A 17,746-nucleotide genomic window follows, 5' to 3' on the forward strand; every position below is an offset into this window, starting at 1 on the left:
TCCTTGTTATTTTATGTTCTATTTTGTACTACTATTAAATCGATTCTTTATCACTGTTTTCTGTTTCCTTGGTGGTTTTTCTGACATAACTGAGTAATCCCAGTTTTTTACTTAGCTCCTTTTGAGGAATTTTACATCTTTGTATGCATGTATCACTTGCTAGCATGATCTTAGACTTTCAACATTTTGATGCATTTTTCCTCATTTATTTACCTTTTTATATTTAAATTTTCTAATTATTATAATTTTGTATACAGAACAAAATTTGATCTGCATTATGTATTCTTGTCTGCATTCACTCTTGTCTGCAATAAGAACTCTTTCTTTAAAAAAACATTATTTAGATATCTAGTTTTGAAGCAAATAAAATATGGATGTACTGTGTATAAGTACATTCATGCAGAATAAGACTAGTTCTTAAAATGAAAAAAAAAAGAGTATATACTTGTTACTACTTAGTTCTTAAAAAATCATATTATAACTCTATGTGTAAAAAATAATTTTGCAATTCAAATAAATTTTACTTTAATAAAAATACTGAGAAAAAGAATGTAAGAACATTTTTGTAAAATAAATATTTCTATTCTAGTATCTGTAATATAATGATGTTTTAAATCTACTGTGATATATGTGTTAATGGTGTATCTCTAATTCAAAGCACTAAGGTAACTCCAAGTTTGACCTAATAAAGCTTAAGAAATGTAGGTTACTGTGCTACAAGGTTAAGATACTGTAGGTTAGTAAGCTTACTTTGGGGACTGTAAGGTTTTAAGAATCAGAGTTAATGTATATCTTCACACTATCTTCCATTCATATTATTATCTCTAATTTAAAAGAGATTTTAAACATGCATCTCTATCTTATATCAAAACTAATCCCCGCTTTTCTACATTTTAATAGAGATTTTTCACATAATGCTAAATTTGTAACTGTCAGTTTTCAATATTTAGAAATGGGATTAATTTTATCATTTAAACGTGATAAGGTCACTGAAAATTAAATAATTTTATCTTAGATATAATTTATAAATTAAATTATTAAATATATTATTTATATATTGTAAAGCAACATTTATTGTTTACCATGTGTTTCAGCGTTTTTTAAGCTTTTAGACAGTTTAAGATAGGTGTTATGACTCAAGACAGTGTCTCTGTGTGTGTAAAAGGAAATACTAAAGAAAGAAATGTCTATTTTCCCAAGAGAAAACACATTATACATTATACCAATATAAAAATTAGTTATATTCCACCTTCATATATGGGAATCTGGGAAAATTAGACATTAATTCAAGCAGAAATATTCTACAAAAAATAATCAATGGCTCTGTTATTGAGAATATTTTTTGAAAATTGAAGAAATTGGTTGTGATTTTGATTGCCCTGGTTTTTCTAGGATCTAATTTCTGTTTGTATACTCTGCACTGTTCTGATAGTCAACTTTCTTTGCTTACTTACTCTAAATTTTATGATGATTTCTTTTTAATTAATCAGCACCTTCTAATTTTAATGTTCCTATTTATACACGCAGCTCTTTTTATAACAGAAAGGTATAGTTATTATTATGACTCTTTTGAAATCTAACAAGAGAGGAAAAACCCTCAGTTTGTTGTCTCCCCTGCTGAGTATCTTTGTTTATTTATATATGTCTACTCTATGTGGGCATTACTCACTTGGTTTTCTAAGAAATACTTTCCAATCTTTTACCTCACCACTACAGTGAAAGTTGACATTTGGCCAAACTATGAACAAACTCTAAACTTGCTAGTTTATATTAGTAATCCAAGAATGGAGGGAGAAGTGCTTTCCAAGGCCCCACCACAAGATGAAGAGCTATTGACAGTTAGTGATGGTTACTGAGGAAGGCAGAGTTAATTTTCTTTCTTATTTTCTTAATTGAATATTTTACTTATTTACATTTTAAATGTTATTCCCTTTCCCAGTTACCCCCTCTCACATCTCCCTCCTCCTGATTTTATGAGGATGGTCCCCTGCCCACCTACTCACTACCACCACAACAACCTGACATTCCCCTACCCAGGAGAAATGAATTTTCACAGGCCCAAGCTGCATATATAGCAGAGGATGACATTGTCTGACATCAATAGGAGTTGCTTCTTTTTAGTTATATGGTCATGGATGGCTCCACACTGACAAGAGTTGGAGAAAGGGAAGAAGGAGATAGATGACTTCAAAATGCATTGTATGTATCTGTAAACTTTTCAAAGGATTAAAATACATAACACACATTAAAACAGTTAACATACATTAAAAACAAGATTTTCTGGTACCAGTGATGATTAAGATAAGTCTTGATGTTGCCTATCATGGTTTCAGGGGAGGCAGACTTAAATAAAATATGACACTAAGTATAAATACAAAGTAGAAAATGCATTTACGAGAGGAGCTCCCTTAAGTCAAACTCTGTTGTTTGATGATATGCCTCTCACTAAGTTGTTAAATTGGTCAATTAGATAATTTAATAAATAAAAATGACATACTGACAGAAATACCAAACTTTTGTTGTATTTATTCCTAATCATATGTTCTTGGGTATACAGATATGGATTATATTGTTAGTTGATATTTTACTATCCATTTTGGGAATTTCTCATTATGTTTAAAGTAGAACTTCCCAATGTATCTCATTGTCTCTGACACTGAGTATTCACACTGTGGAACATTTTCCCTTTGACCTCACATAGGTAAAGGAAAGTATTTCCCATGCTCTTTCTCATCTGAAAATTCTCACCTGTTGTGAGTACTAGAATTATATGCGATGTTCTAAAACCTAACTTCACACACTGAAAAGATATACTGAAAGACTGTAAAACTCATTTGGGTCAAAATATAAGTCATGTAATCTTAGAGCTCACAGTGTGCTTGAGGACATGAGAAGGGTGTAAGGGCACTGGGGTACTTAAAAAAAAGAGCTGAAAGCCAGGCCTCACTGCACTCAGAAAGTCATCCATTAGTCACAGAGTAGTGGGAAACTTGAAATTTCTTACAGAAAAACACTTACATAAGGTTTTCATTTCATAAGAAAAAATGGGTATACAATTTTGAAAAAAGGCTAAAAGAGATATCAGAGTGGATATGAGATTTTAGTCTCTATGGTCTTTAGATTATAATAGGATAGATCTGAAAATTATGAGTAAGAGGTAAACTTAAATATGGACTAGGCATAAATATATGGAAAATAAACAAACATAAATTTTAAAATATTGTTATGTCATAACTTTTCAGGAATTCTTCATAAAAAGGCAGGTAACATCAATAGGCATGGCATATGCTAGAAGAACTGAAAGCCAGTGTGTCTTGGTAACTATAATGCTGTAATTTTTATGACTGACTTTCTCCAATTCTCTAATTAACACACTAAATGGCAAGATGTTCATCATTTTAAAATTAGAAAAACTGTTAGTGGGGCAATACATATATATTCTTCTATTCTTAAGGCTGTCTAAACTCAGTGTGTGTTAACCTTGTCTTTGATCACAAAACAAACAATGTATTTAGAAAGTAAATATTTATTTTTTTATTATGTTTAGAAATTCTGCTTTTGATTTTGCATGTATTATCTACAACTTTTGATTTCTCTGTTCTATTGTAAAATACAAGTTACATCAAACCTTCATTTTCATAGGCTCCAATATGGCAAATTGTTTGATTATGTGGTGACTTGATCCTGAGCATTTCACCTGGCCCATTTAGTTGTGACACTCTTCTTTTTACTTTAAAATGTTGAGATTATTATAAAGTTATGTTTATCCACTTTCTTTCTTCTCAGCCCTCCCACAGACACCTTCTTGCCCTTCTTCAAATCATGGCCTCTTTGATGAATAACTGTTTTGCACATATATATTACCTGCTTAACATATGTAATGGTAGTTGTGTATGTTTTCAGAGCTGAACTTTTGAATTTAGATAACTGTAGTTGTTTGGAGTTCTCTGGTTAGGACCTTATGTCTTTTGAAAGAAATGAAAGCTCAGGAACTCTAACAATGCCAGCTGAGCTTTGAAACTTCTTTCAGTTTTAAGGTCTTCTTGGTTTATCTTCTCATCTGTTAAAAAATAATAGAGTCTGGAACAATTTATATGTGTAAGAATGAGATGTATTTATATTTCAAAGCAACTAAAATGCTGTGGAATTATTTTATATTTTATTGATTACATATATATAAATCAGAGTTCAAATCTAAAGTAAATAAAGATTTTAAAATTAGCCTCACAGATACTATTGCACTGGATCTAGAAATGTAGATAGATTGTTTCAGTAAAGACCACCAATGAGAAGAGATTGGGGTTCTGAATCCAAACCAAGCAACCAACCAACCAAACAAACAAACAAAGAAAAACAAAAACTTAACTATTTCATACTTTGATATGAGCAGGAAAGGTGATCTCGTAAGGCGATAGACAGAGTAGATATATAGTAAACGGAACAGTGTTACTTCTGAATTAATATTTTCAATATTATACAAAGATGAATCGACAAACAACTTACAATATCATACATACTAGAAATTGAGGACCCTAAATTATTTACTACTGAAAATTAAATAGTCCCTACTCCGGACTGCCAGAAGAATGTTTTAATTCTCTTTTTATTTATTAATTCTTTAATTAATGCCTTTAAATTACTTTTATGGTATAAATGTGAAGAAAACTTGAAGGAGGAAGTTATGGTAGATTGGGCCATGGCTGGCATAAAAATCTGTTTCACTTCAGTGTTTTATCCTTAGGAGAAGTCCACCTCATACCTATGTAAAAGTGGATTTGTGGTTTTACTTTTCAAACATTAATGTTTTTTAATGTAGGAAAACAGAGTTAAAGGGCTTTCCATCACTGTTATAAAAAGCACAGTACTAAAAGATACTCAGATTTTTCTGTAGTACATAAACTGTATAGTCTAACCATGGGTCTCCCAGATTTGGTGCTGGCATCAAAAAAATGGCAATGTTCAGCATCATTATCAAAGACTTTTATGGAGGTAGTATTGATCTTACTGAAATAGAAATTACATAGATTTTATTAAGATTTAAAAAAGAAAAAACACAAGGCCTCTGCTAAAAAGGCTGTATGTGAGGCTTGATTCCATGAGTGTATCTCTCCATTGCCTGCATTCTAGTATGAATATGTATATATATATTTTTTTTTTCTTAAAATTAACTTATTCGATCATATATTATATCCTGACTACAGCTTTTTCTTCCTCAGCTCCCCACATTTTCCATGCCATCCACATTTTTTCTTCCAATCAACTTGTCCTGTTTTCCCATTCTGAAAAGTGGAGGTCATCAAGGAATATAAACCAAGTATAGCACATCAAGCTTCAATAATGTGAAGTATTTCCTCTCTGAAATATCCTTGCAACTTAGCCTCTCTGAGTCTGTTGATTGAATGTCACTTATACATGAGTACATAGCATGTTTGTTCTTTTGGGTCTGAGCTACTTCACTCAAGATTATTTTTTCAAGCTTTATCCATTTGCTAGCAAATTTTAAGATTTTTAAAAGCTAAATATTACTCAATTATGTAACTATACCACCTTTTATTTATCCATTCTTCAGTTGAGGAACATCTAGATTGTTTCCAGTTTCTGGTTATTATTAATAAAGCTCTAATGAACATACTTGAGCAGGTGTTTTGTGCTAAATTAGGACCCCAGGAGAAATTAAACAATGCTGTACAATAAAAGAATTTTCAGAAGTCTCACTATTCATGATTTAAAGTTCAACAACAGAACTATAGTTATACAAATCACACAAAGTTGACATAACCAAGTTGTTCAATACTAACAAATAGAAACTCCAGATACAGAAATCTGTTTTTTGACGAAGAAGCCAAATTATACAATGAACAAAAGAAAGTCTTTTAACAAATGGTGCTGGAGAAGAATGCAAACCGGTCTGTCACCCCTGTTAGGTCAAGTTGAATCAAACTGAGTGATTGACCTCCACATAAAGCCAGACACACTGAGCCTGATAAAAGAAGAAGTGGGTAATGATCTTGAACTTATTGACACTGGAGGCAACTTATTGAGCACAATAATAATAGTACAGTCACTGAAGATCAGCAATTGATAAATGAGATATTATGAAACTGAAGGGTTCTATGAAGAAAATGACTGTCAATAAGACAAAACAGCAGCCTACAGAATGGGAGAAGATCTTCACCAATTCTATATGTGACAGTGAGCTATTTCCAAAATATATAAAGAACTCAAGAAACTGGAGAAAAATAACACATTTAAAAAATAGTTCCAGAACTAAACAGAGAATTCTAAGCAGAGCAATTGCAAAAGGCCCAGAGCACATGAAAAAAATGTTTACCATACTTATCAATCAAAGAAATGAAAATCAAACTGAATTTGAGAGTCTAACTTATAACTGTTAGAATGGTTACTATCAAAACCATGCTGTTCATGGTTCATGTGGCTTAATATGTGGAGCGACAGGAATATCCCTCCATTACTGGCAGAAAGTCTAACTTATACAGGCACTTTCAAAATCACTGTAGTGGTTTCTTACAAAATTAGAAATCAACCAACCTCAAGACCTTGTTATACCACTTCTGAGAATAAACCCAAAAGACGTTGCATCCTACCACAAAATGTTCATATTTCCTATTAAACTTTTTACTGTAGGCTAGTTGTTGCCTGTATGAGAAAATACAATAAGTAAATTCCAATTGCTCAGGGCATTATATTGTTTGACACAGCTACAAAATGCACTACACATTTTGAATGTAAACAATCTTCCCTTTAATGCTAGAAATGAATGAAAATTCAAGACTAATTTACTCTATGAAGACTGAAGTTGAACTAATACAGGGTTTCTTAAAAACTTTTGCTCTATCCCAAATTTTTGTACATCTTGATATATATGTTAAAACAATTATTGTATAAATACACAATTGCACAGTTTATGTTAAAATGATTTTACATGTTAATGACTTAGTTATGGTGTGCTCACTTATTTTGCTTATGGAATTAATTCCTCATAAATACTGTAGAAGATGTATAGAACATCTTCAATAAGACTTTTATCTTATTTGTTTAATTTTTAATCTTATAGTCCCCTTTATGAAAATTTATGGATTTTTGTGGGTGTGTTTTATTTCTGGGATTCCAGGGTATATAAAAGCTTATGTCTCCGTGTGTATGTGCTTTCTGTACTTTTTATTTATCTTTTCTCTTCTGTTTTTTGTCCTATTCTTATTTGTTGGTTTAATCTCTTTGCTTTATTTTACTATTATTTTCCAGATATTTGTGTGTTTTATAAGGAGAAATAGAAAAGGTGTTTATTTGGAAGGCAGAGGATGCAGGTAGAAATTGAGAGAATTTGCGAGGTAAAATGTTGTAATTAGAATATATTGTATGAATAAAATCTATTTTCAATAAAATAGAAAGTAATATGAAAGGATTAACAATAAATAAATAAATAAAATTACAAACAAATAAATAAAATAAATTTATTTAAAAAGGATGTATAAAACATCTTCAATAATTTTAAGAACTGTTTGCTATATTTGTACTCAAAACTTTAATACTAAAATATGACTTTATATAAATCTATACTACTATATTCAGGGTCATTTTATATAGTGTTAGAAATTCTGCTTTAATATCAAGCCAAAATTCATTTAAAAATGGTTTATATAATTAAGTTTAACAACTTTAAACAGTTATATTTAAACATAAAGCTTTCAATATGAAATAAACCAAATTTATACTAATATGATACTTCTACACTTAGTCATGGTTAGAAAACTTTAATGTATTTGTTTTGTAAAAACTCCTCATTTTTTGTAAATGCCGATATATGTCTGTATTTGTATTTGTTGCTGATCTTTATCTATCTAAATCATCTATATCTATATCATTTATATTTCTATCTCTATCTCTGTCTCTGTCTCTGTCTCTATTTCTAGTTCTAATCTATCTTTATCTCTATTTTTGCATGTATCTATCTATCTATCTATCTATCTATCTATCTATCTATCTATCTATCTATCTATCTAAGAAAAGCCACTACCCTTTATAATATTATCATAGCCAAAGAGATCATAAACAATTTGTTGGCATTGTCAGGCATGACAGCATGTGGGAAGCATAGTGTGCCCAGTGCAAATTCAGAAAGAACACTGTAGAGAGTTCACAAAACAGTGCTGGTGAGCCTGCCAGAAACAGCATGGAATCAGCAATTAGTTTTGAATAATTATTATTCTCTGCTCATTCAGTAACCTTTTATTTTGCCAACATTTAAGTGACTTGGATTGAGTTTTATGACCCAAGTTTAAGTTTAACAATAGAGTAAAACTTACAAAGAAAAAGGTCAGGACTTGATAATACCCACAGTAGGAGTTGAGACATGTTGGTGGGCTAGTATTGTGTTTCTAGAAAGAACTGATGAAGCAAAATGTGACAGAAGGAGACGATTGATAACTAATAGCTGGACTGCTTATTGATAATCTTGACATAACATCTTTTTTTAGTAAAAAACCCAATCTTGAGATTCACAGTGTTATTAAATATCCTGCAACACTTTCCTTTGTTAACGTATTTTTGTTTTGTTTCATTAGCTACAGCACATGTCATGTGACCATGAGTATTTATGGAACTATTCAGCAGACCCTGAAAGGCTCACAGTAGATACATGTATGAAGAAAATGACTATTGCCTTCCAATCACATCAGTAGTCAATAGTTTGAACCCCAACAATAGTCTGTTGACAGGTCCAGTTTGGTGTGGGCCATTTAAAGTGTTGTGAGTTGGTGATTGAATCATTTCCAGAAGATGCATTTCCTGACTTCCTCACTACTTCTTATTCTTATATTCCTTCTTCCCTTATTCTTTCATGTGTTCTGTTTAGGACTGAACACTCCCCTGTTATTTTAAAACCCTGAGGTAGCCCAAGGTGTCTGCATTCCTAACAGTCATTGTAACATTGTAAAAAGATTCTTTGATAAATACTGAAAGAAGCAGTATGGATATAAACCTAGATGTTGAAGCAGTGTATACACACACACACACACACACACACACACACACACTATAGCATCTCTGAGAAACAAAAGCCACTAGTCATTTAAATTTTTAAAAAATGTTATGAGGTTGTTGTTGTACTTATTTTTGTAAAGAGAAATGAGCCAAGGATATGTTCTATAGAGTGAGGTATGGTGAAGTAGGAAGGGGTGCCTCTGAGGGCCCATGCTGAGCCATTTCTTCCCCTGAGGTAGCAGCAACAAAAAGAATATAGTAGAGTTTATTTAGAGCATAGGGAGGTGAGTTGAGGGTGAAGTAAAGACAAAGGCAGAGAGTGGGAGAGAGAGAGAGAGAGAGAGAGAGAGAGAGAGAGAGAGAGAGAGAGAGAGAGAGAGAGAGAGACAGACAGAGAGAGAGAGAGAGACAGAGACAGAGACAGAGACAGCGACAGAGAGACAGAGAGAGAGACAGAGACAGAGTAGGAAAGAAGGTAGGGGGAGTTGGAGGGGTAAGAAGAAGGAAAAAGAAGAGGAAGAGGAAGAGAAAGAGAGGAGAGGGAAGGTCAGCCAGGAACATGTAGAGAGACAGGCAGATGAAGAAGAAAATGAGGGGGAAGGACCAGGAAGAAATGGAGCAAAGAGTAAGAGAATAAGAGAGTAAAAGAACAACGAGCAGACAAATAACCCTTTTTATTATATGTCAGGCATTATCTGGCTATTGTCAGGTAACTGTGGGGTGGGACCTAAAAGAAATGCTCACAGTTGCAGAAAAGATATATGCCATTCACAAGTGCCAAAATGTCAAGGGATCCTGACAAACGTCAAGAAAAAATAATGAAAAATATTAAAATATATATTAAAAATATCATTAACATCACTAAGCCAGTAGTATGATCACATGGAAAGATAAAAAAAAAAAGGACTCACAGCCTGTCCACAGAGAGCTGAGCACCCAGAGTGATCTTCCTTCTGAGTCCACAGATGAGTCTCCACTTTCTCTCTACTGACTATCCAAGGAGAGGGAAGACATTGCCAGGAACTCTCAGGGCACCGGTATCCATGCTGCCTGGGATCAGACCCTTCCGTTGTCCATCTGGGCTCAGAGCTAGAGGTAGTCACAGCCTGTCCACAGAGAGCTGAGCACCCAGGTGCACTCTCATTCCTAAACTCACAGGCTCACAGGCCCGTAGGAGAGAAAAGTTCCAATCAGAGACAATAACATCAACTAGCATCACAGATAACAAGAAGGCAAGAGGCAAGTGCAAGAACATAAATAACAGAAACCAAAACAACTTGGCAATATCAGAACCCAGTTTTCTCAGCACAGCAAGGAGTGGATATTCCAACACACCAGACAAACAAGATTTGAACTTAAAATTATACCTCATGATGATGATGGAGGGCTTCAAGAAGCTCATGAATAACTCCCTGAAAAAAATACAGGAGAACACAGGTAAACAATGGAAGCCCTTAAAGTGGAAACAAACAAACAGGAAAACTGAAAGAATGACTTGATAATTTTCTAAATGCAAGTATGGTCATATGATTATCACTGTCTGTTCCAATGATCATGCATTCTCCACCGTTAAAGGAATCTCTACAGGATCTTGCCTTCCTTCAGACATTGATATGTGAAACCCCCACTGTAATTTCAGGCTACACTTCAGATTTCAGAGTTCTAGGACTAAGCATATTCTTTTTCTTTACATTGTCTTTGAAGGGATTCTAATGTGAACATGTAACTGCCATAGTCACCACTTGCCTAGCTGGTTACTTAATCTCATCAGGCATGATATGACTCCTAAAGAGTCTCCCAAACTCCTGATTTCAGACTTTTCTTCTGAGAGACATCTTCTTTATAAAAACCCAGACTATTGCACAAGCTTACAAGAGCACTTTCCAGAAAGCATGACCATTTTTTTTTTCTTTTTGGTGTAATGCAATTTATTTTTCTTCTTTTGTAAACTGGATATTTTACTGGTTACCTTACCAAGTATGTGGACTATAAAACAAAATAATTTGGAGAAGTATTAAAAATCAATTAACAGTTAAGGAAAGTATGTGGCAATCATAAGTATTATAATTTTCTTACATAAATGTTGACATTGCCAGATTACTCAGTGGCATATAGTATAAAATAGTCATGGAAAAGTGTTATGTTATTAAAGACAATGATGAGTCAGGGTTGCAGCATGACTTGTCTTGTACAATTATAAAATTTAAGACAGAAGACAACTTAACAAAATCTTTCATCTTTTATTTTAATTTCAGAATTGGATATATATTTTCTTCCAAGAATTCCAATACATAAAGTATAAATAAATTTGTATGAAATGTGGATACTTTTCTCGTGATAATCTTTTAAATGTCAGTTCAATTGCACAAAAGAATTTCACAAAACATCCACAAGAAAATGCATTAGACTTTTTTCTATTGCTATTGTAAAACTAGAGGTTGGGTTGTTTGTAGATTCACTTATCTCATAGTTGTAGAAATCCAAACATATGGCATGAACTTCTGATTTCTTCTGCTGTGGGTCATGTGTCTATATGATACACAGAATGTCAGATGACATCATGGCAGGGACATAAGTAAAGGAAGGTACAGGAAGATAGAGCCTGAGTGAGTCCCCTTTCTGGGACAATTCACTAATGGGCGCTAATCAGGGTCCCACAAAAAGTATATAAATGTCTTCTGTGGGAAGTTGCTTTGGTGATTAATTATGTCATACTAACCTTACTTCTTAGTTTCTAATATTAACTAACATCTTCACAATGAATTCAAGGTTCCAACATGGGAGAGTCTTGGGAATATATTTGAACCTTATCCATACTACCGCAGAGATTTGAGACATTTGGATTACATTTCAGATATACATGGCATTATGTACAATTGCTCAATCATTGTGAAACAATCAGGTAGCTTTGTAAAAAACCATTAAATGATACTATTTTTCATTTCTACCAGTAATAATTGACAGTTTCTGTTCCTTTATATCTTCAGCTCTTGGGATTATTAGGGTTCTCTCCAGTTTAATAGGTATTTGTTTTATTTTGTTTTTTTTCATTTTTATTGAATATTCTCTGTATCTACATTTCAAATGTTATCCCATTATCCCTTATTTCCATCTCTCCTCCCCTCCCCATGCATCAATGAAGGTGATCCCGCTCCCAAAAACCCACTCCCAACTCAGCAACTTGTCTTTCTCTACACTGGGAAAATGAGCCTTCACTGGACCAAAGCCTATCTTCCCATTGATGCCAGACAATACTGTCCTCTAAAACATATGCAACTGGAACATTGAGTCTCTCCATTTGTATGCATTAGTTGGTGTTGCAGTCCCTGAGATTTCTGGAGAGTTTTCTTGTTTGATAAGGCTGCCCCCCCCCAATGGGGTTACAAACCCTTAAAGCTCCTTCAGGTTTTCTTTTCCTTAGCTCCTTCATTAGGGTCCCTGTGCTCAGTCTAATGGTTAGTTACAAGCATCCTCATGTGTATCAATATGGCTCTGGCAGAACATCTGAGGAGGCATCAGTATCAGGCTCCTACCAGTAAGCACTTCTTGGAATCAATAATAATGTGTGTGTTTGATGGCTGCATATGGAATGGAACCAGGTAAGAAAGTCTCTGGATAATCTGATTTTCAATCCCTGCTTTTCTACCAGTAAAGGAAAAGGGTTAAGTAACATATAAAGACAGATATATCAGAATTACACCAGACTTCTCAACAGAGAATTTAAAAGCTAGAAGATTCTGGCAGATGTCATACAGACCATGAGAAAACACTACTGCTAAGAGCAGAGATCAAGGGACACATGCCTGGTGAGATTGCACTGAAAGTAGCCAGGGCACAGGTCTGGTCAGAGCATGAAGAAAGTGTGGTCCCCCGGATTGCTTCAGGGAAGCAGGAAATCTTCCATAGAAATTCAGTTTCCACCCAGAAGGCCCTTGCGTGTGGACCAAATGCTCAACCATTTGCCACCTAAAACAGCAGAGATCCAGGGAAACAGGCCAGGTACATGGTAGAGATGGGAACTAATCAGTGACAACAAGACCACATATAATAACAGACAAGAACATGGCAAGAGGAAAGTGAAAGAACTTACATAATGTAAACCAAGACAACATGGCAACATCAGAACCCAGCTCTCCAATCACAGCAAACAGCAGAATGCCAAACACTCCAGAAAAAGAAGACTCAAACCTGAAATCATACCTCAATAACATGATGGAGATTCTTAAAAACAGGAGGAAAGGCAAAAAGAAATGGAAGCTTTTAAAAAGGAAACACAAAAAACACTCAAAGATATCAAAGAACTAGAGGAAAACAGAAACAAAGAGATGAAGGAATTGAAGAAGAAATTTAAAATGGAAATGGAAACAATAAAGAAAACACTAAAAGCAACAACACTAGAGGTAGAGAACCTAAAACAGGAATCAGGAGTCACAGATGCAAGCACATCCAACAGACTACAAGAGATGGAAGAGAGAATTTCATTGGCTGAAGTCAACATCGAAAAATAAACAAAACAGTAAGAGAAGATGCAAAAGCCAAAAATCTCCTAACCCAAAATGTCCAGGAGATTCAGGACACAAGGAGAAGACCAAACCTGAGGATAAAAGGAATAGAAGAGAGTGAAGAATATCAAATATCTTCAACAAAATTGTAGAAAAAAAAACTTCCCTACCCTTAATGAGATGACCATGAATATAAAACAAGCCTACAGAACTCCAAATAGAGTGTGCCAGAAAAGAAATTCTTCCCAACACATAATAATCAAAATGCCAAGTGCCCAAAGCAAAGAAAGAATACTAAAATCAGTAAGGAAAAAGATCATAAAACATATAAAGGCAGACCAATCGATTCACACCTGACTTCTCAACAGAGATTGTGAAATCTAGAAGATCCTGGACAGATATCATACAGACCCTAAGAGAACACAAGTGTTAGCCCTAGGTGCTATACACAGCAAAACTCTCAATCACCACAGTTGGAGAGAACACAATATTCCAGGATAAAACTAAATATATACAATATCTGACCACAAACCCAGCACTACAATAAATTATAGGTGGAAAACCCAATACATTTTTTTACTAGGAAACTACATCCTAGTAAAAAAATTAAAATACCTAAACAAGAAAACCAAAAGAAGAAAATCACACAGGCACAATTCTACCTCTAAAGCAAAAATAACAGAAATCAGCAACCAGTATTCCTTAATATCTGTTAATATAAAAGGACTCAATTCCGAAAAAAAAAAAAAAAAAAAAAAAAAAAAAAAAAAAAAAGGCATAGGCTATCAGACCGAACACATAAACAGAATTCATCATTTTGCGGCATACAGGAAACTCATTTCAGAGACAAAGACAGACATTATCTCAAAGTAAAAGGTAGGGAAAGAATCTTTCAAGCAAATGGATACAAGAAACCAGCTGGAGTAGCCATTGTAATGTAGAATAAAGTAGATTTTCAACCTAAAGTTATCAAAAAAGATAAGGCAGGGAAATTTTACTCATTATAGGGAAAATTTGTTAGGATGAACTCTGAATTGTTAACATATATGCTCCAAATAAAAGAGCATCCATATCATAAAAGAAACCCTACTAAAACTCAAAAAGTAGATTCCACCCCACACAACAATAATGGGAGACCTTAGCACCCCACTCTCATCAAGGGACAGATCATGGAAACAGAAACTGAACAAGGATGCAGTGAAACTAACAGGGGTTATGTACCAATTGGAATTAATAGACATGCTACATTTCATCCTAAAACAAAAGAATATACCTTCTTCTCAGCACCTCATGGCACCTTCTCAAATATGGATGAAACAATTGGTCACAAAACTAGCCTCAATAAATATAAGAAGTTTGAAATACTCTCTGTATCCTATCAGATCACCATGGTCTAAGGCTCGTCTTTAATAACAACAAAGACAACAAAAATACCATATACACATTGAAACTAAACAATGCTCTATTGAACAATAGAATGGTTAAAGGAGAAAGAAAGAAATAAAGAAATTAAGGATTTTCTAGGATTTAATGAAAATGAAAACACAACATTTCAAACCTATGAAATGCAATTAAAGAGGTACTGAGAGGAAAATTCATAGCTCTGAATGTTTCCAAAAAGCAACTGGAGAGAGCATATACAAGCAATTTGACAGGACAGTTGAAAGCTCGAGAACAAAAGGAAGCAGATACATCCAAGAAGAGTAGACGGCAAGAAATAAACTCATAGCAGAAATTTGACCAAAGAGAAACAAACAAACAAACAAACAAACAAACAAACAAAACATTCCAAGTATCTACAAAACCAAGAGCTGGTTCTTTGAGAAAATTAACAAGATTGATAAGCCATTAACCAAACTAACTAGAGGGCAAAGAGAGAATATCCAAATTAACAAAATTAGAAATGAAAATGGAGACATACCAACTGAATCTGAGGAAATTCAAGAAACAATCAGATCTTACCACAAAAGCATATATGCAACAATGCTGGAAAATCTGGAGGAAATGGATGGATTCCTAGACAGATAAAAGATAATAAAGTTAAAACAGTACCAGGTAAACCATCTAAATTACAATAAAGCAGGTATCACCATCTCTGTCCTCACACTATATTACAAGGCAATTGTGCTGAAAACAGCATGGTACTGGTACAGAGACAGGAACATGGATCAATGGAATAGAATAGAAGATCAAGGAATGAGCCCTCATGTATATGGTCACCTGATTTTTGACAAAGGAGCCATAAACATTCCATGGAAATAGGACAGCCTATTCAACAAATTGTGCTGGTCCAACTGGCACTCAACATGCAAAAGAATAAAAATAGACCCTTTCTTATCTCCTTGTACAAAGCTCAAGTGTACTTGGATCAAAGATCTCCACATTAAACCTGGTACACTGAAACTATTAGAAGATAAATTGGGGAAAACCTTAGAACACAAACTCACAGGGGAAAATTTCCTGAACAAAACTCCAATGGATCATGTTCTAAGGTCAATTATTGACAAATGGGACTTAATGAGATTGCAAACTTTCTATAAGACTAAGGACAGTGTCAAGAAAACAAAATGGCAGCCAACAGAATGGGAAAAGATATTTACCAATCCCACATCTGATAGAGACCTAATATCATAGGTATAAAAAGAAATCAGGAGGTAGACACCAGAGAATCTAACAATCCTATTAAAAATGGGGTACAGAGTGAAACAAAATGTTCTCAACTGAGGAATACTGAATGCTGAGAAGCATTTAAGTAAGTACTCAACATCCTTCATATAGGGAAATGCAAATCAAAACAACCCTGAAATTCCACCTCACAACAGTCAGAATAGCTAAGATAAAAAATTCAGATGACGGCTGATGCTGGTGAGGATGTAGAGAAAGGAACACTTTTCAACTGTTGATGGGGTTGTAAACTGATACAAACACTCTAGAAATCAGTCTGGTGATTCCTCACAATTGCACATAGTACTACCTGAAGACCAAATTATTCCACTCTGGCCGTATACCCAAGAGATACTTCAACATATTTGAAAGAAACATGTACCACAATGTTCATAGCAGCCCTATTTATAATAGCCAGAAGCTGGAAAGAACCCAAATGTCCTTCAGTAGATGAATAGGTACAAAACATGTGGTATATTTACACAATGGAGTGCTACTCAGCTATCGGCAACAATGACTTTATAAAATTTTTAAGAAAATGGATGCATCTAGAGAATATTATCCTGAGTGACATAACCTAGTCACAAAAGAACAGACATAATATGCAGTCACTGATAATTAGATACTAATCCAAGAATGCTCTGAACACCCCAGAAACAATTCACAGAGTATATGAAGTTCAAGAAAAACAAAGAGCCAGAAAAAAAGAAAGAAGGAAAAGAAAATGAAAAGCCATTATGCTTAATCTTTACACACCAAGAAAACTTTGACTGTTTCCATTTTATATCTTGTTTTCATGTACTTTATGCTCATTGTAACTAGTAAGATTTTAATGCATACTATCAAACTTTAAAAAATCAAGTACTGACAAAAATTGATTCATATACTTTTATGCAAAAATTCCTTTAAAATCTGTACACTTGAGTTCCCAAAGGTAAAGGCCTGGTGAGAAGGAGATCTGAGTTGCCAGGGGGCAGAGAGATCTCCGCCAAGTGCACCCAGAAAGCTCACCCCTGCCCTGCCTGATCCAAAAACCAGGAACCCAGCATTGGGACCTTTTTTCACACCCAACAGATCTGGGGCACAGAACAGGGCTCAGACCATCTGCCACCTGGACCAGCAGAGATCCAGGGACACAGACAAGGTACAAGGGAAAGGCAAAAACATATCACTGACAACAAGATGGCAAGAGAACAGCAAAAGAGCATATTCCAAGAAACCAAGACAACCTGGCAACAACAGTACCCAGCTCTCCCATCACAGCAAACAGCAGAATGCCAAACACTCCAGAAAAAGAAGACTCAGACCTAAAATCATACTTCAAGACAAGGATAGAGATCCTTAAACAAGAACGGGAGAAAAAGCAAAAAGAATCTGAAGCTTTTAATAAGGAAACAAGAGAAACACTCAAAGAACTCAAAGAACTAGTGGAAAACACAACCAAAGAGACGAAGGAATGGAAGAGGGAATTTAAAAAAGAAATTGACACAATAAAGAAAACAATAAAAGAGATAACCCTAGGGGTAGAACACCTAAAAAAGAAATCAGGAGTCACAGAAGCAAGCATTTCCAATAGATTA

The sequence above is a fragment of the Micromys minutus genome (assembly GCF_963924665.1).
Source record: "Micromys minutus genome assembly, chromosome: 25".
NCBI lineage: Eukaryota > Metazoa > Chordata > Mammalia > Rodentia > Muridae > Micromys > Micromys minutus.